The sequence below is a fragment of the Mustela lutreola genome, chromosome 10, assembly GCF_030435805.1.
Source record: "Mustela lutreola isolate mMusLut2 chromosome 10, mMusLut2.pri, whole genome shotgun sequence".
Taxonomy (NCBI): domain Eukaryota; kingdom Metazoa; phylum Chordata; class Mammalia; order Carnivora; family Mustelidae; genus Mustela; species Mustela lutreola.
The window spans coordinates 80,204,996-80,231,479 of record NC_081299.1 but is presented as its reverse complement, the minus strand read 5'-3'; the positions used below and the strand labels follow the sequence as shown (position 1 = coordinate 80,231,479).

General features: G+C 39.2%; 2 long non-coding RNA genes across 7 annotated transcripts in view; one reads left to right on the top strand and one right to left on the bottom strand.

Moving 5' to 3' along the window:
• The window catches only part of LOC131809314 (uncharacterized), a 105,252-nt gene that overhangs the window by 22,071 nt on the left and 56,697 nt on the right, over nucleotides 1–26,484 (bottom strand). For 2 of the 3 annotated variants that reach the window (XR_009345115.1, XR_009345112.1), the window contains exon 4: nucleotides 5,624–5,943. The exons of the other annotated variant lie outside the window; for it this stretch is intronic. This is a non-coding gene — a long non-coding RNA (uncharacterized LOC131809314). The remainder of the gene's footprint in view (nucleotides 1–5,623; nucleotides 5,944–26,484) is intronic. 3 annotated transcript variants of the gene reach the window in all.
• Nucleotides 14,203–24,817, top strand: LOC131809315 (uncharacterized). 4 transcript variants are annotated; one of them, XR_009345117.1, is made up of 4 exons: nucleotides 14,203–14,312; nucleotides 14,708–14,850; nucleotides 15,224–15,326; nucleotides 24,645–24,817. It is a non-coding gene; the product is annotated as an uncharacterized LOC131809315 (long non-coding RNA). The 4 variants fall into 4 exon arrangements; XR_009345119.1 differs by lacking the exon at nucleotides 24,645–24,817 and adding an exon at nucleotides 18,327–18,456; XR_009345116.1 differs by lacking the exon at nucleotides 24,645–24,817 and adding an exon at nucleotides 18,193–18,456.

The window sequence follows — 26,484 nt, the reverse complement described above, 5'->3', positions numbered from 1 at the left end:
ATAAGTCACTCAAGGTACATTTTGAAATAAGTCAGGGATTTCATGGATACATTTATCATTCTTATGGCATTTCCTGAGCAAACATCAATAAGAAAATACCCCCACCCAGAGATACCTCCCAAAGTATGAGAGATTATGGGGGAAAATTTTAAAATGTTTTCATTATCCAGATAATTGAGAATTTGAGATATGACAGCCATATATAGTTAATTTGACTGAGACACAGTGGAAACTGAAAGACATGTAGAATTCAGACTGGAGGAGGAAGAAGCAAAAACTCTTTGTTGTGTGTAACTCTACTGCTGAGCAAACCGAGACTCACAGGAAGGGAGGAAGGTACCAACTGACCCTTCAGTTGGTGGGGAATTGTCCTGAAAGGGCCCGTCTGGGCTAAGGGCTGAAACCAAAGACAACTTCATCTGGGGGGGGAAGGGTTACTCTGCTGAAAGAGTGAAGCAGGACAGGAAGTCATTCCTCAAATACAATTTAATGCTTCACACTTTTATTTTTTTTTAAGATTTTATTTATTTATATAACAGATAGAGATCACATGTAGGCAGAGAGGCAGGCAGAGAGAGAGAGAGGAGGAAGCAGGCTCCCTGGCTGAGCAGAGAGCCCAATGTGGGGCTCAATCCCAGGACCCTGAGATCATGACCTGAGCCAAAGGCAGAGGCTTTAACCCACTGAGCCACCCAGGCGCCCTTGCTTCACACTTCTTTTAAAATCTTGTTTGTTTGTTTATTGTTATGCTTTGATTTAAGCGAATCATAACTTGATCCCTATATCTATCCTTGATAATGACATTTATTTATGAAGATAAAGTGTATCAAATACATGTAACTATGTGCCTGGCACTGAGGATAAACCAACAAGTCAGAAGTCCTGTTCTCAATGAGCTCACCCCTTTTTAGCTCTATTTGTCTATTCATTTATTCAAACAACTATTTATTGGATACCATGTATTTGTTTATTGAGAATCTTATTTAGTTATTGAGTATCTAAAGGGAGGGCTATAAAAGTAATGGTGGGAAGGGACCTAAGCTATAATGAGCTAGGGGACAAAGAAAGCCACCTGAGGAGTTGGTATGTGGATTGAAACCTGAAAGCAAAGAGCTGGTTCAGAGTCCAGGGATGGGAAGGGCAAATACTGAGCTAATGGAACAACATGGGCAAAGTCCTGAGGTGGGAATGAGATGCCCCAGAAGTGGGGGAAGGGGGATGCCCTGGAGAGCAGTGAAGGAGGGCCAGTGTGCATGATACAAAGTGACAAGGTACCTGTAATGTCAAGCTGGAGGAAAGCATTAACTTCTTCTCCCAGAGGCCCTCCTGGCCCACAGCCTTCAGCTGCCTTAAGACTTTGCTCAGCCACCCTCTCAATCAGGCCTACCCTGACCATCCCACCTAAACTGTAACAGACCCTTCCTCCAATTAGTTTGCTTTGCATACATCACTTTCTAAAAGTATAATACAGTATTTATATATATTCTGTTTCTTATTTATCTCTCCACAATCCTCTTTAATTAGCTTCAGGAAGGCAGGAATTTTTATCTGTTTTGTTGATTGAAATATCCCCCAAATCTAGAACAGGGCCTCGCATATGGTAGGCACTCAATCAATAGCAATTGCATGGAATTAAATTGAAAGACAATGAACATGTTTCAAAGCATGGGTGTGATGCTCTCTTATTTATATTTTTGGAACATGAACTCTGGATGCTGACTAGAAAAAAATGTTTAAAGTCCAAAAGATACCTTTCTACATTGTTCTACATCAACTCTAGAATCTAAAACCAAGACTTGGCAAAGAAAATGTTGAGTTTCTTTCTTTTTTAAATCACCCAGGTAGACAAAGAAATAACATGGGTATTATGGATGTTTTAAGCACATGGGCAAGTGCCACAGAACAAAAGCCAACCATCCTATCAAGTCAGGTCAGGTCAAAAGCACACACAGGGTGCATGCCTACCAAACAAAGCCCAAAAGAACTGGGATCAATTAAACAACGAGTTATGTTTGTCTTCATTCTCTTTGCTGCGGCTTGCTACTGCCTTGAGGAAGAAACTGTTTACTTTTCATATCAGAGTTAAAAAAATTTTTTTAAGAATTCACTCAAAAGCAAAGCAATTTGTACTGGTTAACTCTTTGTAAAGAAGTATATTGAAAGAAATTGCCTTAGGATGGGGTGCTCATACTCCATTAAGAGGAGATTTATTGGTTACACAGGCTTAGACAGCTTAATCTAGGCTGATTCATTCATTCAACAAATATTTATTGAACATTTTACATGTGCACAACCCTGCTGGGGAGTTTAAGAGACAGTTCTTACACAGGTTCCTTATAGAGCTTACCTTCTAGTTGAGGAAATGACATGCAGGCACAAGAAGTTAAACAAAGAGTTAGCAATGCAAAATGTGCCCAAAGGCAGCTTGGAAGTATTAAACAGGTGGTAAGACCAAGTCTTGCAGAATCACTCTGAAATGCCAGCCTGTGTAGTTTTCATTACCTTAGACAGTCTTATAAGGAAAACAATATAGTGAATTTTCCTAGAGCTGAGGGTGCTACAATGAAAGAACTGACCATTATTCTGAGATTGTGCCTTTTGTTCTTCTTGAGTGGCAAAATGCCTTTTCTTTAATAAGATCATTGTGATGGTGGTCTTTTTAAAAAGTCTTTATTTTGGAAAAATAAAAAATTGACAAGCCTATATTGGACTTTATTATTATAAAGTACTGGCCCATTAAATCCCCCAAACTAGGAACTGCTGCTATTAGAACAAACAGAATGTCAGCAAGCAGGAGGGATAGGAGGAGTTCTTTGACCAAGTGGGATAAACTGTATAGGATTTTCATGGTCAGAGTGGATACAGATGGATGTTGTATATTAAGTCTCAGCACGTCTTTGTTGAGTGGAATTTAACCATACTTTGTGTGGAGGTTATATGAACAAAGCCATGAGTTGACAATTTGGATGACCAGCTTAGGGTCTTCCCTTGTAAAGAGTGCATATAGGTGATTATTGGGAAGTAAGTTTTAAGAGTAAAACTGGGGCAGATTATGGAGAGTCTTGAATGTCCAGGTAGGGAGTTAGACTTGGAAGAATTGGGCAGCATTTTAATGGGTAGTTTTAAAGCAGAAAAGTAACATGAAGGAGTATTATTTTTAAAAGATCGAAGAAAGTCATAAAACCACAAAGGAAGAGAACAAGAGAAGAAAAAAGGAACAGAGAAGAACTACAAAAACAGCCAGGAAAAAATGAACAAAATGGCAATAAGTCCATAACTTATCAATAGTTATTTTAAATGTAAATTGACTAAATTCTCCAACTGAGAGACATAGAGTAACTGAATGGATTAAATACAACAGCAACAGCAAGACCCATCTACATGCTGTCCCATCTATATGCTGACTCACTTTAGATGTAAGGATTTAGACTGAAAGTGAAGAGATGGAAAAAGATATTCCACACAAATGGAAACCAAAAGAAAACAGGGGTAGTTGCGTTCATATCTGTCAAAATAGATTTTAAAACAAAGACTATAATAAGTGACAAAGATAAACATTAAAGGGGCCAATCCCACAAGAGGATATAACACTTATAAATATTTATGCAGCCAACAGAGGAGCACCTAAATATATAAAGCAAATATTAACAGACCTAAAGAGAAATAGCAATACAATAATAGTAGAAGGTTTTAATACCCAACTTACATCAATGGATAGATCATCCAGATAAAAAATCAATAAGGAAACGCCTTAAGTTACATATTAGACCAGATGGACTTATAAGATCTATACAGAATATTCTATCTAAAAACAAAGGAACACAGATTCTTTTCAAGTGTGCATGGAACATTTTTCCAAAATAGATCATATATTAGGTCATAAAAGAAGTCTTAATAAATTTAATAAGATTGAAATCATATCAAGACTCTTTTCCATAATAGTATTTCTTCAAAAGATTTATTTATTTAAGAGTCAGAGAGACAGAGAGACAGAGAGAGACCACCAGCAGGGGAAAGGACAGAGAGAAAGAATCTTGAGCAGACTCCCTGCCAGTGGGAAACCTAACCTGGGGCTCAATCCCATGACCCTGAGATTATGACTTGAATGAAATCAAGAGTCAGACATTTAACTGACTAAGCCACCCAGGTGACCCAAGACCACAAGGATATTAAACTAGAAATTAATTACATGCAGAAAACTGGAAAATTCACAAATACATGAATTAAATAACACGTTATTGAACAACAATGGGTCAAAGAATAAATTAAAAGAGAAGTAAAAAATTCCTTGAGACAAATGAAAATGGGAATGTAACATACCAAAATTTGTGGGATACAGCAAAAGCTTCTAAGAGAGACGCTAATAGCCATAAATGCCTCTGTCATGAAACCAGAAAAATCTTAAGTAAACCACCTAACTTTACATCTCAGGGAAGTATCAAAAGAAGAAAAAATGAAACCCAAAGTTAGTAGAAGGAAGAGATATTGATTGGAGCAGAAATAAATGAAAGCCTGAAAAGACAATAGAAAAAATCAATAACACCAAGAGCTTATTCTTTGAAAAGGTAAACAAAATTGACAAAACTTTAGCTAGACTCACCAAGAAAAAAAGAGGACTCAAATACATAAAATCAGAAATGAAAGATGCTACTGCTGATACCACAGAAATACAAAGAATCGGAAGAGACTACTGGAAAAATTGCATGCCAACAAATTGGACAACTTTGAAGAAATGGATAAACTCCTAGAAATATACCACCTACCAAGACTAAATCATGATGAACTAGAAAATAAAAGTGAACTGAGTACTAGTAAGGAAATTGAATCAGTAATCAAAAACCACCCAACAAACAGAAGTCCAGGACCAGGAAGTTTCAATGGCAAATTCTACCAAACATTCAAAGAAGAATTAATTCCAATTCTCAAACTCTTCCAAAAAATAGAAGAGAAGGGAAATTTTCTAAATTTGTTTTATAAGGCTAGCATTATCTTGATACCAAAATCAGACAAGGATGCCACAATAAAAGAAAACTGTAAACCAATACCCCTAATGAACATAGATATGAGAATTCTCAACAATGTATTAGAAAGTTGAATTCAAAAATACATAATAGGGGTGTCTGGGTGGCTCCATCAATAAAGCATCTGACTTTTGGTTTCAGTTCAGGTCATGATCTCAGGGTCCTGGGATCAAGACCAGCATCGAGCCTCATGATGAACACTGTTCTCTTTCCTCTCTCTCAAATAAATAAATAAATAAATAACATCTTTTAAAAGCGACCACTTTCTGTAAGTTAGGACGTGCAGAGAAGTGGATCTGAGATATACAGGAAGATAGACTGGCGGGGAAGGGCCAGCTCCCGGCAAGCATTAGAGCTATAGAGCACAAAATCAGAACATTTAGAAGTCTACTCCACTGAGAGATGTCACTCCAGAGGTTAAACAGGGGTGAAGGGAGGGGTGTGTGTGGGTGGGGAGCCCTCACTGGGACAGTGTGGTCTCAAGACCCGTGGGGTCACAAAAAGACCAGAGGTATTTGAGGGTGGTAGAGCTCCCAAATATCAGAGCAGGAAAGCTGGCTACAGAGGCAGAGCTGAGGAGTAATCTCTCAGCCCAGGGTTACCTTAAACCGTGAACCATGGCACAGTCAGACCACTGCTCTTCCAGCAGGAATGCCACAATTGGTAGATCCAGGGAGACTCACTTTCCTCCTTCAGGAGGCATGGGAGCACACTGCAGGAATCTGCTGGGTTTGGAGACTCCAAATGGGGCTGCACACCAGAGATAGAAATGCTTGGTCACAGGCTGAGTGAGGGTGAAGTGCGGACCAGGGAGACGGGAGGGTCTCTTCTCTGAAGGTGCACTGAGGAGTGGGATCCTGAGCTCTGGGCTCCTCCAGGCCAGAGATTAGGAGGCCATCATCTTCATTCCCGTACTCCAAAGCTGTATGGAAAATGTTCGGTGGAAAAAAAGCTATGAGAGTGAACCTGAGCATATTATTTAGCCTGGACCCCAGCAAGGGCGGTGTAATTTCACCTCAGGCAAAGAGATTTGAGAATCACTGCAACAGACTCCACCCCCAGAAGATCAGCAAGAACATCCAGCCAAGACCAAGTGTACTGATCAAGGAGAACTTTGGAACTTCAGAGTTATGGGAATACAGCACATAGAATTTGTGACTTTTTTCCCATGATTCATTAGTCTTTCAAAGTTAAATTCTTAAAATTTCATTTTTCTTATTCTATTTTGTTAAATTTATCTTCTTCCCATTTTAATGTTTTTTAAACTATTTATCTTATCAATACCTTTAAAATAATTTTTTAAAATTTTCATTGTTATAGTCATATTCTATCCCTTAATTGTATTTAACCTTATTTTTTTTTTGCATACATATAGGTTTTTCTTTATAATTTTGGGATAGAGTTTCTTCTAACAGATCAAAATATATGCTAAATTTAGCACATGGCTTTGTTTTAGTCTCCAGCCTGATCACATACTTTCCTCTTTCTTTTTCTTTTCTTTTTCAACCAACTTCTTATCTTATCAATTCCTTTTTTTAGAATCTTTTAAAATTTTCATCTTTATAGTCATATTCCATCTCTTCATCATGCTTACCCTTATTTTTGTATATATATATAAGCTTTTCTTTCTTTAAAATTTTGGGAGGCAGTTCCTTCTAACAGACCAAAATACACCCAAAATCAAGTGTGTGGCTCTGTTCTATTCACCAGTCTAATATATATATATACACACAATATACATGTATATATATTGTATATATGTATGTATGTATATGTCTGTATGTGTGCATATATATATATGAGAGAGGAGGGGGAGAATATATATATATATTCCCCCCCCCTTCCTCTCTTCTCCTCCTGGTTTTGGGTCTCTTCCAATTTGGTTACTGTATATTTTCCTGGGGTTGTTGTTACCCTTTTAGTATTTTGTTCTCTGATTCATCTATTCTTATCTGGAAAAATGACAAGGCAGGAAAACTCACCTCAAAAAAAAAAAAAAAGGAAAAAGAAAAAGAGGCAGTACCAATGGCTAGGGACCTAATCAATATGGACATTAGTAAGATGTCAGAACTAGAGTTCAGAATGACGATTACCAAGGTGCTAGCTGGGCTCCAAAAAAGCATGGAAGATACTAGAGAATTCCTTTCTGGAAAAATAAAATCCCTCTATGGAGAAATAAAAGAACTAAAATCTAACCAAGTTGAAATGAAAAAAAAAAAAAAAAACTATTAATGAGGTGTGATTAAAAAATGGAGGCTCTTACTGCCAGGATAAATGAGGCAGAAGAGAGAAATAGTGATATAGAAGATCAAATGATGGAGAATAAAGAAGCTAAGAAAAATAAAAAGATAAACAACTAGTGGACCACGAGGGGAGAATTTGAGAGATATATTACACCATAAGATGAAACAATATTAGAATAATTGGGATCCTAGAAGAAGAAGAAAGAGAGAGAAGGGTAGAAGGTATATTGGAGCAAATTGTAGCAGAGAAGTTCCCTAATTTGGCAAAGGGAACAAGCATGAAAATCCAGGAGGCACATAGAACCCCCTTCAAAATCATTAAAAATAGGTACACACTCCATCATCTAATAATAAAATGTACAAATCTCAGTGACAAAGATAAAATCCTGAAAGCAGATCAGGGTAAGAGGTCTGTAAACTGCAACAGTAGAAATATTAGACTGGCAGCAGACTTATCCACAGGGACCTGGCAGGCCAGAAAGGACTGGCATGATATATTCAGAGAACTAAATGAGAAAAATATGCAACTAAGAATACTATATCCAGCTCGGCTATCACTGAAAATAGAAGGAGAGATAAAAACCTTAGGACAAATAAAAACTAAAAGAATTTGCAAACACCAAGCCCAACAGAAAATATTGAGGAAAGAGAGAGCCTAAAAGTAACAGACCAGAAAGGAACAGAAACAATATACAGAAACAGTCACCTTACTGGCAATACAATGGCACTAAATTCATATCTTTCAATAGTTACCCTGAATGTAAATGGGCTAAATGTCCCAATCAAAAAATCCAAGGTAATAAAATGCATTAAAAAAAAGACCATCAATTTTCTGTCTGCAAGAAAGACTCCTCCAGTTTTAAAGTGGGGGGGGGGGTGGAAAACAATTTAGCATGATGAAACCATGCTAATGAACATCAAAAGAAAGCTGGAGTGGCGATCCTTATATCAGATCAATTAGATTTTAAGCCAAAGACTATAATAAGAGATGAGGAAGGACACTATATCATACTCAAAGGGTCTGTCCAACAAGAAGATCTAATAATTTTAAATATCTATGCCACTAACATGAGAGCAGCCAATTATGCAAACCAATTAATAACAAAATCAGAGAAACACATCAACAAAAATACAGTAATAGTAGGGGACTTTAACACCCCCGACACTGAAATGGACAGATCATCTAAGCAAAAGATCAACAAGGAAATCAAGGCTTTAAATGACACACTGGACCAGATGGACATCACAGATATATTCAGAACATTCCATCCCAAAGCAGCAGAATAGACGTTCTTCTCTAGTGCACATGGAACATTTTCCAGAATAGATCACATCCTTGGTCACCAATCAGGTCTCAACCAGTACCAAAAGATTGGGATCGTTTCCTGCATATTTTCAGACCACAGTGCTTTGAAACTAGAACACAACCACAAAAGGAGAGCTGGAAAGAACTCAAACATGGAAGCTAAAGAACATCCTATTAATGAATGAATGGGTCAACCAGAAAATTAAAGAAGAGTTTTAAAAAATCATGGAAGCAAATCATGAAAACACAAAGGTTCAAAATCTGTGTAACACAGCAAAGGCAGTCCTGAAAGGAAAGCATATAGTCATACAAGCCTTTCTCAAGAAACAAGAAAGGTCTCAAGTACACTATCCTACACCTAAAGAAGCTGGAGAAAGAAGAGTGAAGAAAGCCTAAACCCAGTAGGAGAAGAGAAATCATAAAGATCAGAGCAGAAATCAATGAAATAGAAACAAAAAAAACCCAATAGAACAAATCAACGAAACTAGGAGCTGGTTCTTTGAAAAAACTAATAAAGCTGATGAACCCCTGGCCAGACATATCAAAAAGAAAAGAGAAAGGACCCAAATAAATAAAATCACGAGTGAAAGAGGAGAGATCACAACCAACACCAAAGAAATACAAACAATTATAAGAACATATTATGAGCAACTTTACACCAGCAAATCTGACAATCTGGAAGAAATGGATGCATTCCTAGAGATGTATAAACTACCACAACTGAACCAGGAAGAAATAGAAAACCTGAACAGACTCATAACCAGTAAGGAGATTGAAGTACTCATTAAAAGTTTCCCAACAGTTTGTTTTGTGAGATTAAGAGTCACTTATGGTTTGTCTCCCTCCCAATCCCATCTTGTTTCATTTATTCTTCTACATATTTAAGCCTCCATGTTGCATCACCACTTCCTCATATCAGGGAGATCATATGATAGTTGTCTTTCTCTGCTTGACTTATTTCGCTAAGCATGATACGCTCTAGTTCCATCCACGTTGTTGCAAATGGCAAGATTTCATTTCTTTTGATGGCTGCATAGTATTCCATTGTGTATATATACCACATCTTCTTGATCCATTCATCTGTTGATGGACATCTAGGTTCTTTCCATAGTTTGGCTATTGTGGACATTGCTGCTATAAACATTCGGGTGCACGTGTCCCTTTGGATCACTACATGTGATTTGGTGAGTGCTGTGAAGTGTGTAAACCTGGTGATTCACAGACCTGGGGATAAAAATATATGTTTATAAAAAATAAAAAATCAAAAAAAAAAAAAAAAAAAGTTTCCCAACAAACAAGAGCCCAGGGCCAGATGGCTTCCCAGGGGAATTCTACCAAACATTTAAAAAAGAATTAATACCTATTCTCCTGAAACTTCCAAAAAAAAAAAAAAATGGAAGGAAAACTTCCAGACTCAGTTTAGGAGGCCAGCATTACCTTGATCTCAAAACCAGACAAAGACCCTATGAAAAAGGAGAATTACAGACCAATATCCTCAATGAACATGGATCCAAAAATTCTTATCAAAATACTAGCCAATATGATCCAACAGTATTAAAAGGATTATTCACCATGACCAAGTGGGATTTATTCCTGGGCTGCAAGGTCGGTTCAACATCTACAAATCAATCAATGTGATACAATACATAAATAAAAGAAAGAACAAGAACCATATAATACTCTCAATAGAAGCTGAAAAAGCATTTGACAAAGCATCCTTTCTTGATCAAAACTCTTCACAGTGTAGGCATAGAGGGTATATACCTCAATATCATCAGAGCCATCTATGAAAAACACACAACAAATATCATTCTCAATGGGGAAAAACTGAAAGCATTTCCCCTAAGGTCAGGAACATGGCAAGGATGTCCATTATCACCACTGCTATTCAATACAGTAACTAGAAGTCCTATCCTCAGCAATCAGACAACAAAAAGAAATTAAAGGCATCCAAATCGGCAAAGAAGTCAAACTCTCACTCTTTGCAGATGATATGATAGTTTATGTGGAAAACCAAAAGACTTCACTCCAAAAATGCTAGAACTCATACAGGAATTCAGTAAAGCATCAGGATATAAAATCAATACATAGAAGTCAGTTGCATTTCTATAAACCAACAGCAAGACAGAAGAAAGAGAAATTAAAGAGTTGATCTCATTTACAATTGTACTGAAAACCATGGGATACCTAGGAATAAACCTAACCAAATGGGCAAAGAATCTATATTCAGAAAACTGTAATGTACTCATGAAAGAAATTGAGGAAGACACAAAGAAGTAGAAAGCATTCCATGCTCATGGATTGAAAGAACAAATATTGTGAAAATGTCCATGCTACCTAAAGCAATATACACATTTAATGCAATCCCTACCAAAATACCATAAATTTTTTTTCAAAGAAATGGAACAATTAATCCTAAAATCTATATGGAACCAGAAAAGACCCTGAATAGCCAGAGGAATGTTGAAAAATAAAGCCAAAGTTGGTGTCATCATAATTCCAGACTTCAAGCTTTATTACAAAGGTGTAATCATCAAGAAAGTATGGTCCTGGCACAAAAACAGACACATAATGTTTATAAAAAATAAAAAATTATAAAAAAAAAAAAAAAAAAAAAAACAGACACATAGATCAATGGAACAGAATAGAGAGCCCAGAAAGAGACCCTCAACTCTATGGTCAACTAATCCTCAACAAAGCAGGAAAGAATGTCCAATGGAAAAAAGACAGTCTCTTTAACAAATGGTGTTGGGAAAATTGGACAGCCACATGAAGAAGAATGAAAATGGACCATTTCCTTACAACAGAAAACAAAATGGACTCAAAATGAATAAGGACCTCAGTGTAAGACAGGAATCCATCAAAATCCTTGAGGAGAACACAGGCAACAATCTCTTCAACCTCAGCCTCAGCAACTTCTTCCTAGAAATAGCACCAAAGGCAAGGGAAGCATGGACAAAACTGAATTATTGGGACTTAATCAAGATCAAAAGTTTCTGCACAACAAAGGAAACGAAACCAAAAGAAACAGACAGAATGGGAGTAGATATTTGCAAATGACATATCAGATAAAGGTGTAGTATCCAAAATCTATAAAGAACTTATCAAGTTCAACATCCAAAGAACAAATAATCCAATCAAGAAATGGGCAGAGGATGTGAACAGACATTTCTGCAAAGAAGACATCCAACTGGCCAACAGATACATGAATAAGTGCTCAACAGCACTCAGCATCAGGGAAATACAAATCAAAACCACAGTGAGATACCACCTCACACCAGTCAGAATGACTAAAATTAACAACTCAGGAAAGGACAGATGTTGGGGAGGATGGGGAGAAAGGGGAACCCTCCTACACTGTTGGTGGGAATGCAAGCTGGTGCAACACTCTGGAAAACAGCATGGAGGTTCTTCAAAAAGTTGAAAATAGAGCTACCCTACTACCCAACAATCGCACTACTGGGTATTTACCCTAAAAATACAAATGTAGTGATCCGAAGGGGCACATGCCCCTTTATAGCAGCAATGTCCACAATAGCCAAACTATGGGAAGGACCTAGATGTCCATCAACAGATGAATGGATAAAGAAGGTGGGGTGTGTGTGTGTGTGTGTGTATACATATGTGTGTGTGTGTGTGTGTATATATATATATATATATATATATATATATATATATATATTGCAGCCATCAAATATCCCAAAATCTTGTCATTTGCAATGATGTGGATGGAACTAGAGAGTATTATGCTAAGCGAAATAAGTCAATCAGAGAAAGACAATTATCATTGGATCTCTCTGATATGAGGAGTTTGAGAGGCAGGGCAAGGGGTCATGGGGGGAGGGAGAGAGAAAATGAAACAAGATGGGACCAAGGAGGGAAACAAACCATAAGAGACTCTTAATCTCATGAAAAAAACTGAGAGCTGCTGGAGGGTGGGGGGAGGGATAGGGTGGCTGGGTTATGGACATTGGGGAGGGTATGTGCTATGGTCAGTGCTGTGAACTGTGTGAAACTGATGATTCACAGACCAGTACCCCTAAAGCAAATAGTACATTATATGTTAATAAAATTTTAAAAAATCAATACACAAAAATTTGTCTGTTTCTATACAATAATAATTATCAGAAAGATTTTAAAAATCAATTTACAATAGCATCAAAAAGAATAAAATAACTTGGTATAAATTTAACCAAGAAGGTGAAAGATGTATATATTAACAACTATAAGACATTAATGAAGGGAATCTAAGAAAATACAAATAAGTGGAAACATAATCTGTGATCATGGACTGGAAGACTCAACGTTGTTAAAATTTCCATACCACCCAAAACAATCTACAGAGTCAAGGCAATCTCTATTGAGATTCCAATGACGTTTTTCCCAAAAAATAGAACACATAATTATAAAATCCGTATGGAACCCCAGAAATATCCAAATAACAAAGCAATCTTTAGGAAAAAAGAACACAGCTGGAGGCATCATGCTCCCTGATTTCAAACTATATTGCAAAGCTATAGTCATTAAGACAGTATGGTGTTGGCATACAAACAGACCAATAGAATAGAATAGAAGGCTCAGAAAATAAATCCACGTGTATATGGTTAATTAAATTATGACAAAGGAGCCAAAAATAGACAATAAGGAAAGGACAGTAAGATATGGGGAAGATGAATTCAAGTTTGATTACTGGCTCCTGGGTATTTGATTGCTTTATTTGATTTGCATGTGAACAAAGGAAAGTGATCATTCACGTACATAATAGCAGCAATCATGGGGATGCAAATGTTCTAAAGCACCCCCCAAATCATGGGCACTTGTACACTTGTATTTACAGCAGCATTATTCATGGTAGCTAAAGCATGAAAGTGACTCAACTATCCTTTGATGGATGAGTGCATAAGCCAAGTGGAATACATACATACCATGGAATATCATTCAGCCCTAAATACAATGTGGATGAACCTCGAGGACAGGATGGAAAGTGAAATAAGCCCAAAACAAATGGAGAAATAGTGTATGATTCTACTTCTAGAGTATTTGACTACTGTATGATTCTACTTCTAGAGTATTTGACTACTCTAAGAAGCCAAAATTGTAAAGATAGAACACAGAATGGCAGTTGCCAGGACCTCTGGGGAATGGAAAATGGAGAGTTAGTGTTTAATGGGCACAGAGTTTCAGTTTCACAAGTTAAAAATAGTGCTGGGAATGGAGATGGTGATGGTCGTACAACGATATGGAGGGATTTCATGCCACTGAAATGTACGCTTTAAATTGCTTAACACAGGGACGCCTGGGTGGTTCTGTCAGTCAGGGGTGCAGCTCTTGATCTCAGTGGTGAGACTGGGACCCACACGGGTCTCTGCATTGGGTGGGGAGCCTGCTTGAGACTCTCTCTCTCCTTCTCCCTCTACCTCTCCATAGCACCCCTCTTAAAAAATGCTTAAGATAGTAAATTTTATATTATTTGTATTTTACCACAATTTTTAAAAATAGGAGAATAAAAATAATGACCACAAATAGCTCATCTGGTTCACTGGTACACTGTTAAAGAGGTCTGTAAAGTGCTTTGCAGTCATTTATTAGCTTTGGGATGTTCTGTCGAATCAAACTCAACATTCTTTAGATAAGGAGTTTGGTTTGCTTTGATATTTAGTGACCTTCCCTTTACCTAAGGCATAGAATTTCCAGACTTGCAACACCCCCAACACCTAGCAGGAGCCCCCAGCCTGGCACACAGTGAGTACACCATAAACAGTTTTCAAATAACTAACTAACTAACTAACTAACTAACTAACAGCAAAGGCTGACATCTATTTTGAAGATTTATCCAGAAGCATGTTTACCTTGAAGCTGAGGAAGCTTAAGCCTTAAGATCTCATTTTAAGAAGCCCTTCCCAGACCTAGGGAGGGGCCTCAGCAACATGTTCACATAATCATATATTCATATAAAACTTGCAAAAGTAAGATTTGTATTCTTTTTATTGAAGAGAGCCCTCAGAGTTGTAAAAAATTCAGGTTCCACAAAACCTGGATAGACTGCTGTACTTAATGCCTTTGTAACGACTTGCTAATTCTTTTGCATGGTTACCTGATAGCCCTCATGACAACCCTGTGTTCTCTCCATCTCTTAGATGAGGAAACTGGAGAATTTGACCACAGTTACTCCACAAGGCAGTGATCCACAAGGATTTGTGCCCTGGCATTTGGGGCTAACACTGTAACTCCATTGAGCAGCAGGGGAGGCCAAACCTGACTCCCGTCTATGTTAAATTACGTGTGTACTTGATAAATACTATAATTTCACTTGATGTAACTATAAAAAAAGACAATGATGGCTGGTCCTTTTTAAAAACCTATGATTTGGTGAGAACGTTTATTACGTAGGCTTTTTGTGCCCCTCCCCCACCTCCATTTAATATTCTTGTTTAGTAGATGGAAGGAAATTTAGGGAAGAGGAAGGAATTTAAAGAGTGAGGCTGAAGAAGGGAATAAAAGGAACAGAGATATAACTATGCATTAAGAAAAATTCTCCACACTGGCTCCCCAGGTCTATCTCTTTCCTTGCGGGGGATGTGGAAGGGTGTTTTGCCTCTTAGGATGTTTCATTTTGGTTTTATCTAGCATTTGTATCTACTCTGTCCCCCTAGGATTTCTACTCTGGAGGCCCTATTTCTAGTCTGAAAGCTCCGTAAGTCAGAAGGCAGAAAGGAATCCTTCCTGTAAACATCCTCGGGGCCACTCCCGGAAAAGGTAACCAGCAACCACTGCTTCCTGTCTTTATTCTGATTCTTGGAGCAAATAATACAATTTTTTATTTCTCTAAGATTTCTTGAGACCAATGGGAGAATAAAACTAAAATATCACAGGATTAAAAATATCTTCCTATTGAAAATACCACTCTGTTTAGATTCAGAAACTCTGGCTTAGAAACCTCGTGGATACTCTTGGCTTCTGTTAAGATCCTAGCACTGTGCCTGGCACTTGGGAAGTGTGCCGACTGAATTCCACCTTTCAGAGAGGTTAGCCATCAATCCAAAGGCAACACCCACACACCCATATTTACATTCCCCACCCATCACCAAACTTAAATTCTTCTTCATGGTTTACCTCATATCTTACTGCCAAGGACAAGGACAGTGTGTCAATGGAGCCCTAATCTAGACCGTAGGAGATCTAGATCCTAGTGTCATCAGTGTGGTGATTGTTAGCCACTTACGTGATATTGGGCAAATCCTTCAATCTTGCTGGGTCTCAATGTCCTCACCTATCTCATGAATGATTTGTACTAGGGTTTACTTTCTAGGGTGATCAACTTGCCTGTGCCTCAGGAAATCCCCCAACCCTAGGCAAACTGGGACAGTACAGCTGTTCACCCTGTCGTCAGCAAGTACGCAAATCTGATACCAGAGTTTTTAAATGTTTTTATTCCATTAAATGAAATAAGGCTGTTTACTTCTACCCCACTCCCCAGGAAATATCAAAAGGGAATTTAACAGCTGACTCAGGCCGGGACAAAATTCCAAATGTGTAATTTTTAACAGGCCTTTTGGGAAAAGGCTGATTTCAGATCCTGTTAAGAAGTCATCCCTTACAAATGTTCTGGTTAGGGAGGTTGGTATGTTAACGATTAGACAAGAGCTGTTAAAATCTCAGCTAAAAAGCCCAAACTGTTTCCTACTTTTAATAAATAGCTTGGCTTCTCATAGAATCACCATAGAACAGTAGGACTTTTCCCCCCTTAAAGTGCGCACTTCTGGGATATGGGGGGAAAGCAAAACAAAAACCAGAAACAACAAACAGAAATAAGCTAAGGTCGGCTCCCTGTCTGATCTGCAGCCAAAAGGAAAGCTCAGTCTGGAATATGTTTAAACTTCCCCTCTCTTATGTAGGAATGTGCTGATGTGCCTGCCTGAAACCCCAAATGAGCCCCCTTTACTGGGGAGGATGATTCAGCCAGATTCCAACTATCATCAGCAAATGGGCAGGGCTGGTGTGAGTGAAGCCAGTGAAGATTCTGGGATTGTTAACTTCTAGGAGTGAAACGGAGTCCCGGTTGATTTGGTGAAAAGAGGCATTTCAGTTCAATCTGTCAGTTGCTTATTTTTAGATTATTTGAGGATTCCATCCTGTGTCCATGTACCGTCCATGGTTACGGTACCTTACTGATTTGATCGGGTCTTGACAAAGAACTTACAAGGCAATCTTGGACCTACACATACAACGTTCTCCCCATGAGTACCTAGAAATGAAAAGAGGGGTGCCTAACTGCCTCAGTAGGTAGAGCACACAACTTTTGATCTTGGGGTTGTCAGTGTGAGCCCCATGTTGAGTGTAGAAATAATTTTAAAAAATAAAATCTTGGGGCACCTGGGTGGCTCAGTCGGTTAGGCAACTGCCTTCAGTTCGGGTCATGATCCCAGAGTCCTGGGATGGAGCTCCACATCAAACTCCCTGCTTGGTGGAAAGCCTGCTTCTCCCTCTCCTACTCCCGCTGCTTCTGTTCCCTCTCTCTCTGTCAATAAATAAATAAAATTTTTAAAAAATCTTTTAAAAAGAGAGAAAGTGAAAAGACAGCTCCCTGTGTCAATTATTATTCCTTATAGACAATGGTTTAGTGACCCCTTTTATGTCATGTCTGACAGAATCTGTCATGATAGAATCTATGTCTATAGATCAAGTTCTATTTGACAAAACCTTTCCACTTATATATCATTCAAACTTAGTACACTCAGATAGTATATGTAAGGTAAGGCATTGTTATCCCCATTTTATAAATGCTGAAGTGGACATTCAGAAAACGTAGGAGACCTGCCTGCGGTCACAAAACTCTTAAGTGGGAGTAAGGCTCAATCCTGGGTCTTCCTAATCAAAATCAGGACTCTCATCAAAGTACAAAGCAAAGTGCTTTTTACTTATTAAAATATTCCTTCTAGCATTTTGCTAATCTTTATCACACTATTGATATCATCTGAAGATAATGATTAACAGGAGTTTAGAGAGAGTGTTAGAAGAAGGTCAAAAACAGGGGTTACCACCCACGTTTAAAGGAGCTGCAGGAAGAAGAGAAGGGGCCAAGGACACAACCAGCTCAAGGCTGCCTTCTAAACCAGGGAGGAAAAAGGAAACTTCATCTGTAAGGATGATAATTGACCATGACCCCTCCTTGGCTGGCATTCAGAAAGCAAGAGCAAGGCCTTTGCAGGGGGCAAGGGGAAGAGATCCAGGGCCCAGGTGAGGGGTGGCTTTGGAGAGGAATATGGACACTTGCAGATGGAGTCTTGCAACAGGAGGTAGCGGACATTTGACAGACTTAGTGATACCTCTGTGGAAGCTCTCTTATGGTGCTTTTATTTTCTTATCAGGCGAGTAGTTTCAGGGAGAGAGGAAAATCCATGAAATCCTCTTTTTAGGAGGGGGGGAGACTAAGTTACCTGAGGAGACCCACTAGGATCTCTAGGCAGCACTAAAGGTTTGGAGGTCACTTGAGATTTGATGTCATTGTTGGGTCATCTCCTTCCTGGGTAGGGAGGAGAGAGAGTGGGGAAGAAAGGTTGACACCACTGGGGCCTTCAGCATCCATCCCCCATGAACAGAGGGAAATCAATGTTCTTTGCAGGCAATAAGCTCCCTTCAGGATAGAAGGAAGAAACAACTGGAGAACATGGCTTTGATTTGAGAACTAAGTGAACTTTGATACACTGAACCCTAGAATTAGACGTGACTAATTAGGTCTACTCACTTGGGCCCAAGCTTCTTCAGTGGACCATCCCAAACATCCCCAAAGAGCTTCATCAGAAAGTTAAAACATGGAGAAAAGGCAGAAAAACAAGTGACCTGCTGGAAGCAGCTCATAGCCAAGAAGAAAAAGGCAAGAAAGGTGTTCCCATCTGAGGTAGGTCCAGTTTCTCCTTCCAAAGTCACCAATCAGGTACATCATTTTATCTGGAGGGGGTGGGGAAGGCAAGTGGGAGAGATGGAGGCCAGGAACATGACACTCATTTATGTCCCCGGCATGGAAGAAAACAGCAGGTATGGGGAGGAAGTTCTCCTCCAGATAGTCATTAACTGAAAGAAAGGTATCGCACCATAAGACCCTACTCAGTCCCTTGAACCCCACTTCAGCCCCGAAGCAAGCACAAGATAGGTAAAAGGGAGTGAGAAATTTGAGGGTATAAACAGGAAACCAATTTTCCATGTTGGCCTATGTAATCTGAGCTAGCCAACAGTAAGGTGAGGTCGTGAAAAGGAGGTATGACCAATCAACTGGAGGCCCAGGTGAGGTGGAAGAATGGTTGGCTCTGAAGTTTCAGAGGAAATGTGCTGGAAAAGATGACACAGCATTTCACATATTTGAAAATCAAATTTGGGTCCTTTTGAGTCTTTTTGCTAGAATTCAATATACCCGGTTTCTTCACGGGTCCTCATATGAGAATGTTGCAAATATATATATATATGTGTGTGTGTGTGTGTGTGTGTGTGTATACACATATACACACACACATATATATATATTTAAGATATATATATATATTTTAAGATTTTTAATTTATTTGACAGAGAGAGAGACAGCAGGAGAAGGAACACAAGTAAGGGGAATGGGAGAGGGAGAAGCAGGCTTCCTGCCGAGCCGGAAGCCCAGTGTGGGGCTCGATCCCAGGACCCTGGGATCATGACCTCAGCCAAAGGTAGATGCTTAACAACTGAGCCACCCAGGTGCCCCTGCAAGCATTTTTTTAAAAAGCCTGGTCCCTGGGGCTCTTGGGGCTCAGTCGATTAAGCTTCTGCCTTGGGCCTAGGTCCTGATGGTCCTGGGATCGAACCCTGCATCAGGCTCTCTGCTCAACGGGAGTCTGCTTCTTCCTATTCTGCTGCCTCTGCCCCCCATTTGTGTGCACGTGTGCTCTCGCTCAGATAAATAAAATCTTTTAAAAAATTAAAATTAAAATAATTAAAAAGCCTGGTTGCTTTCTACTGTTCCTTTGAAAGGGTGGCACCTGGAAGCAAATCACAGCAGACTCTGTCCGACAGAAGTAGGCAGGGATGTCTTCTGCCCTGGTCATAGACACCCTCCCTCAACCAGTACTGGAAGCCATGGATGATGGCGTTCCTCTTTCAGCGGTTGCCTCCTGCTTCTAATTCACCTGGAGCTCTCTGGCTACCACAACCCATGTCTTTTTTCCTCAAGTACTGTTGCCGGGCAAGGGCTCTGTCCCTCTGCACATGAGCCGTGTGGTTTGTTGGACTTCGTGTGTACATCTGACCATATTAAATAGTAAAGTTTAGAGTAATTATTTCTTTGTAGGTCATTTCAAGTCTTACTAAAATTCTTTTTTTTTTTTTTTTTTTAAATTTGACAGACAGAGATCACAAGTAGGCAGAGAGGCAGGCAGAGAGAAAGAAGGAAAGCAGACTCCCTGCTGATCAGAGAGCCCGATGTGGGCCTTGATCCCAGGACTCTGGGATCATGACCTGAGCTGAAAGCAGGGGCTTTAATCCACTGATGCCCCAGGTGCCCCAGGTCTTACTAAAATTCTCACTTAATGACATTTTTATCTGTTTCTTGGTCATTTAGTATTATTCTCAAAGGTTTTGGTGGTGAGGAGAAGGGTATAATTTATATATATCTATCTATTCAGCAATCACATATATTTACTGAGAACTTTCTAGAAGGTTGGTACTAGAATACAGCAGCAGTAGAGAAACCAGGCATGGTTCCTGCTTTCCCAGGGTGAGCAATGTAGAATCCGAAGAAGAACCTTTTGGTCTGTATTTTTACTTAAGAAAGATCTTAACTTACCTAGAGACCTAAACTTATTTACTGGAGTTGCTTCTTTTCTCCTCCAGTTATCACAGAGGACTCGACTCTTAACCCTTTGAAAGCCAGTCTCTGTAGTCTGACTTTGATACTCATCTCCTCTCACCTACTTTTTCTCTCTCCTGCACTGCCTCGTCTTTTCCAGGTGATCCCCTTCAGCTTGTGCATCTGCTCACCTTCAAGAACCCTTTCTTTTGATCTGTATTCCCCTCTACAACTACTGCTCTGTTCCTTTATACTCCTTCACAACACAACTTCTTGGGAAAAAAAAAATCCTCCATGCATGGTGTATCTGAGGCTGGAGAAAGTATGGGTGTGTTTGGAACCCCAGTGAGTGTTGTGGCAGAGAGCTGATAAGCTGGGAAGAGCACTGCCCATAGGGGTAAGCACAGAGATCAAAGCCCTCTGCAAATTTTCTGATAGAAGGCAGCTGTGTCATACCAAAGTGGGGGCGCGGAGGGGGGCCTGATTTCTCCTCCGAGAACTTTGGCTGAGTCCTGGTTCTACCATTCTTTAGCTGATGTGACCCTGGTCAAGTTACTCCCCTTCTTTGAGTCTCAGTGTTCCTCATCAATCAAGTGAAAGTAGAGTTACCTCCCCCGTAAGTTTTCTGTGGCAATGAGATAGAAACAGTGTGAAACAGTTATTAGTCGGCATTACCGTACAGAAATATTCCTTCGCTCTGTTTAAAAAGAAGGGGTACATCCCCAGTCCCAGTCTGGACTCCTCCAAAATCCAAGTCTGAGCCAAAGTTTGCATGCACAGCCCCCATGTTGTATATCTGGGAATGGGATCCTGGGGAGCAGGACTAGAAAAAGAAAAGGAGGGAGGAAAGGGCCGTTCAAGGGTGTGATACTAAGTTGGTCAAGGCTATAGGGGTTGCAGGTGACTGGGGCTCAATTCCATGTAACCTTCTGAGGAGCCTTATGACAGACATTTCAGAACTGTCCCCTCAGAGGACTTAAAGGGGGAGAATTTTAGATTCCCATCTCTATTGATCAAAGGTGCCCTGCTGGGCACTGACTGCGCTGTACACACACATGACTGCCATGTGCAAGGCCATGTCACATAGTTTGAAATTTACTCAGATTGGGTTCCTGGAGCAGTGGCTGGAGTAAGAGGTGGGGTCAGGAGGACTTGAAATGGTGCATGAGGTATGGGCTCATCTGACAGAAACGAGAACAGCAGAGCTAGACCTTAGACATTAGTTATCTATTTTTCCCCCCAACGGTCAAAACCCTTGAAATAGACAGCTTATTGTGCCTGTCTCCATTTTCCCTAACCTGGCATTTCTTTAACAGGGGGCAAAGGCTGGCAATGTCCTTGGCTGGGGTGGTTATTTAAAATTACACTCCTAGGGGTGCCTAGGTGGCTCATCATTTAAGTGGTGGACTTGATTTTGGCTCAGGTCATGGTCTCAAGGCTCTTGGGATTGAGCCCCAGGTGGGGCTCCCCACTCAGCAGGGAGTCTGTTCTCCCTCTCCCTTTCTGTCTGCACCTCCCCCCACCCATCCATCACCCCCAAAAATAAATAAATAAACCTTAAAAAAATTTTTTTAAATTAAAGAATAAAATACTCCTAATTCAGGAGTACTTTTCAAAATGATTTTAAGACAATTAAATACACATGTACAAGTTTCCATGGCAATAAGAATTAATGGATCTGAACATCTGGTGCTCTACACACATACTATTGAAACAAAGGTTTCAGAAAGCAATAGTTTAAGGCAACAATGTTTATCTTTGCTATGTATAATGGGCTCTGATAATTTCTATTTTCTTCTTTTTAATTCTTTAAAAAGATTTTTTATTTATGAGAGAGAGAGAGAGAGAGAGAGCACAAGCAGGGGAAGCTGTATAGGGAGAAGGAGAGAGAATCCTCAAGCAGACTCCCTGCTGAGCATGGAGCCTGATCCCAGGATCCTAAGATCATGACCTGAGCCCAAATCAAGAGCCACACCTTTAACTGACTGGGGCACCCAGATGCTCTTTTATTTTTAATTCAGTTATGGAAGTATACTAGAATATACGTTTAGGGCACCTGGGTGGCTTAGTCAGTTAAGCATCTGCCTTTGGCTCAGGTCATGATTCTAAGTTCCTGGGATCAAACCCCACATCTGACTCCCTGCTCAGTGGGGAGCCTGCTTCTCTCTCTGCCTGCCACTACCCCTGCTTGTGCTTTTTCTCTCTCTGTCAAATAAATAAAGTGTTAAAAAAATAGAATATATGTTGAATGTAATAAATTCAAACAAGGCAGAGGTAGTTCTAGTAAAAGCTAAAATACCTGCCATCTTTCCAAATTGAATTTCCCAACTTACAGGAGTACTGGGAATTAACAATTTGATGTGTATCCTTTGAAATTGTTTTCTGTGCATTTACATATGTACACACACACGCACATACACACAATTGTCTGTTTTGATATTTTTTATAAATGTGAGCATACCTTCTGTATTGCCCTAAAATTTGATTTTTTTGGACTCTGTTGGAAGGTATTTTTAAGTCAATACATTATAATACACCTCAGTTTTTTGGAAGGTTTGTAGTTTTCATATTGCATCAACATACTATGATTTATTTAAAGTATTCCTTTACAGTAGAAGAGATCATCTCCATTTTTTTATTGTTTCAAAGAACACTACAATGAACATCTTTGTGCATATGTGAATACTTTTAAAGAAGAAAATCTTGAAATGGGTAGGAACATTTTGGTAGGTATTACCAGATTGACTACCTTAAAGCTAGGTCAGTGAGTACACTGAGTGACAAGTTTGTCAAAATTTTTTGTTGCTTATTTCTTGCTTTTGAATCTTGCTTTGTGAGGCCTTTCCCATTATAAAAATTATAAACACTCTTCCATATGTCTGCTTACTACTTTTATAATTTTTCTTTGTATTTAACATATAGCTTTTAAAATCTACCCATTTTTTTTTTAATTGGTGAGAAGTGGAGATAAAACTTTATCTTTTCCAAATGGATAGCCAATTTTTCCAACAACATCTGTTAACTATTCTATCCTTTCCCTGTGTTTTGAAATGCTACCTTTATCTTATCTTATATTCTTATATGAGGTCTCTGGCTTCTGCCATTGGTGTATTATCTATTTCAGCAAGTCCACATGATTCAATTACAAAAGATTTCTAGTTTGTTTGATAACTGGGAGGGCCAGATTGTTCCTGTCATTTTTGTTTTTCTCATTTTCTCGCCTATCCTTCTGTATTTACTTTTTGGACAACTTTTATAACCACTTCATATTTCCTAACAAAAGCCTTTCATGGTTTTGGTCATGCTTTGCTTGTGGTTTCTGTAATGAAATCTTATCCAAAGCCATCCTCTTTCACTAAGGCATAGAGAAGTAGATCAGATGTGTGAGGAGAGTGAAGTGTGAAATAATTGTTATGGATAGCAAGGAACTAGCTTTCTAGATTGTCCTGCAGGTGAAGAAGAAGCCAAGAATTTATAATAGCACCTATGTCCAGTATGGGTGATGCTTTTCATTGGTGCTCAGCAGCTTAGGAGCAGGCAGGAGAATGATCTAGTTGTGCTCATGCTAGGATTGGGTGTGGCCAAGATAAGCCTAATGGAGGGAGGGACAAAATAAATTAAGAGATATAGATCTCTTAATTTATTTAAAAGATTTATTTATTTGAGAGAGAGAGAGAGAGAGAGAGAGAGTAAACATAAGGAGGGAGGAGGGGCAGAGAGAGAGGGAGAAGCAGAACCCCCCCACCCTACTGAGCAGGAAGCCTCATGATCGGCTTGATCCCAGGTTCTTGGGATCATGACCTGAGCTGAAGGCAGAGGCTTAACCAACTGAGCCACCAGGCACCCCCAGACTGAGATATTTTTATTCCTTTGTCTTGTTTCCAGTAAAGATAGAATAGAAATATGTGTTAACAAAAATGTTGACTTGTGGGCAAGAAGTCTAAATTATACTGCTCTCTGTATCGTACAAATAGTTTATACAATTAATACAGATATAATTAATAAAAAATAATTTATCACATATATGATCATGTTAAACTTGAGATTCATTTCATGTATTGATTGGAGAGCACTTTTAGTGTGAACCCTGTTTTTTGAGTGTGTATATATTTCCCTAACATTTTCTTCAGTACTAAGCATTCTCAAATGTGCTCCCAGGGGGATCTAGAAATGTTGGTGCATATCCATGTGGCTGTTTAGGGATTTGTTGGAGTGTGGGAAAATTCTGAGGCATTTTCAGGTTATGACATCTGAATATTTCTTTGCAGGTCCAAAGAACAGTTTATTTTTAAAACTGTAAAGATACTATAGTCATGGTCTTCATCGAGGGGAGAAATTGCTGCTATTTTGAAGAAATATCACTCAAAATAAAATCTTGAGTTATAAAGTTGAAGATCCAAGATCAAGATGAAATAAATGTAAAAGTCTACTCATTTTTCAGATTGTGGTTTACTATATTTTCCTTTACTTAGACAAGCAAAATTAAAGGCTTATTTAAGAAGACAGTCATAAGGAATATGACGATGGATAACACTGACAACGCATATTCATAAAATCAATTTTCTTCTATTTTCTCTCCCTGCAAACCCAGGTGATTTTCTGCTCCATCTTGGGGATATAACTCAGAGTCTCTCCTCTTGGGCTTCCCAGACTTGTGGGTTGCACCCCATTCCCATCCTGACTGTCTCGTATGTGGGGAAAGACCCAAAGTAGCTGTAACAATCCCAGCAACACCCAGGGCTCAACTCCTGTGAAACAGAAATGATGCCCTGTGGGATGGTGTGGAGATGGCCTCATCCAAAGGCATCTGGCTACTGTTTTCATAATTGACATCAGCCTTCAGAACCTTCTCCATATCTCCTTCAGCAATGCCAACGTGAACTCATGCAATATTAAAGAAGTTATTCCTGTGTAGACTCACTGCACCAAAATGTGGTCAAATCAGGTGACCGCAGGCTTCAAGAGTTGCCAGCAGCCTCACACTCAACTGTTCTGCTCGTGTATTTTGTATGATCAACCACAACTTATGTCCTGAACTTTAAGGTAAGAAAGGGAAAACAAACATGAAACTTCCATGTATTCTTGGCACATACCCCCAATTAGAAAATCCACATTTCAGATTCTGACTCCACTTGACACTTTTCCCCCCAATTACTTCCATCCAATCATAAATCTAGTCAATTTTGCCTAAAAATTATACATTATACATTTTACATCTGCATATCACTGCCAAGTTCTTGGTTCAAGACTTTATCATCTCTCACTCAATACATTATAAAATCCTATCAACTGGTATTGCTCACCTTTTGAAAATGTACTCAGTACTGATTTTCTCTTTAACAGTTTTCCATGAATTGTCAGCCCATGTGGTTGATTTGAATTCCTTCAAGTTCTGGTTCTTACCTATGTTGCCTTCCTCATCTGTCATTCTCCCTGTGGTGCTCTGTGCTCCTACCAAATAGAACTACCTGCTCTTCCAGTGCTGGTCCCTTTACCCAGGGATGAGGTTCAAAAAAGTTAAAGAATGGGAAGCAGACAATCAGAACAAACCTCATAACCACTCGAAACTACTGCGCTAGGGCTTTCTGCTGAATATCAGCCCTGGCACTGTTTCTAGAACCTTGACCTTGATTCTTTTCCTGGGGAGCTTATGCAGATCATTTACATAGTTCACAAAGGACTAGCATTTGAGTAGGGGCGGAAGGACAGTGTCATTTAGAAACGTTTATGGGCTTGAAGATACTATGATAGCATTTCCAGTACCTATAGAGAGACTGTGGTATTTGCACAGTACACACTATTTGCAGAACCTGCAATGACCTTTTAAATTTTTTAAGATGTGCTAAAAAAAAAAAAAAAATGAAACAAAACAACACTGCTTTGTTGCTGGTTGCTTTGTAAATGGTTTTGCTTGCTTATGTTTCTTAGAATTTATTTATTTATTTATTTATTTATTTTTAGATTTTTTTCTTTATCTGACAGAGATCACAAGTAGGCAGAGAGGCAGGCAGAGAGAGAGGAGGAAGCAGGCTACCCGCAGAGCAGAAAGCCCGATGTGGGGCTCGATCCCAGGACCCTGGGATCATGACCTGAGCCAAAGGCAGAGGC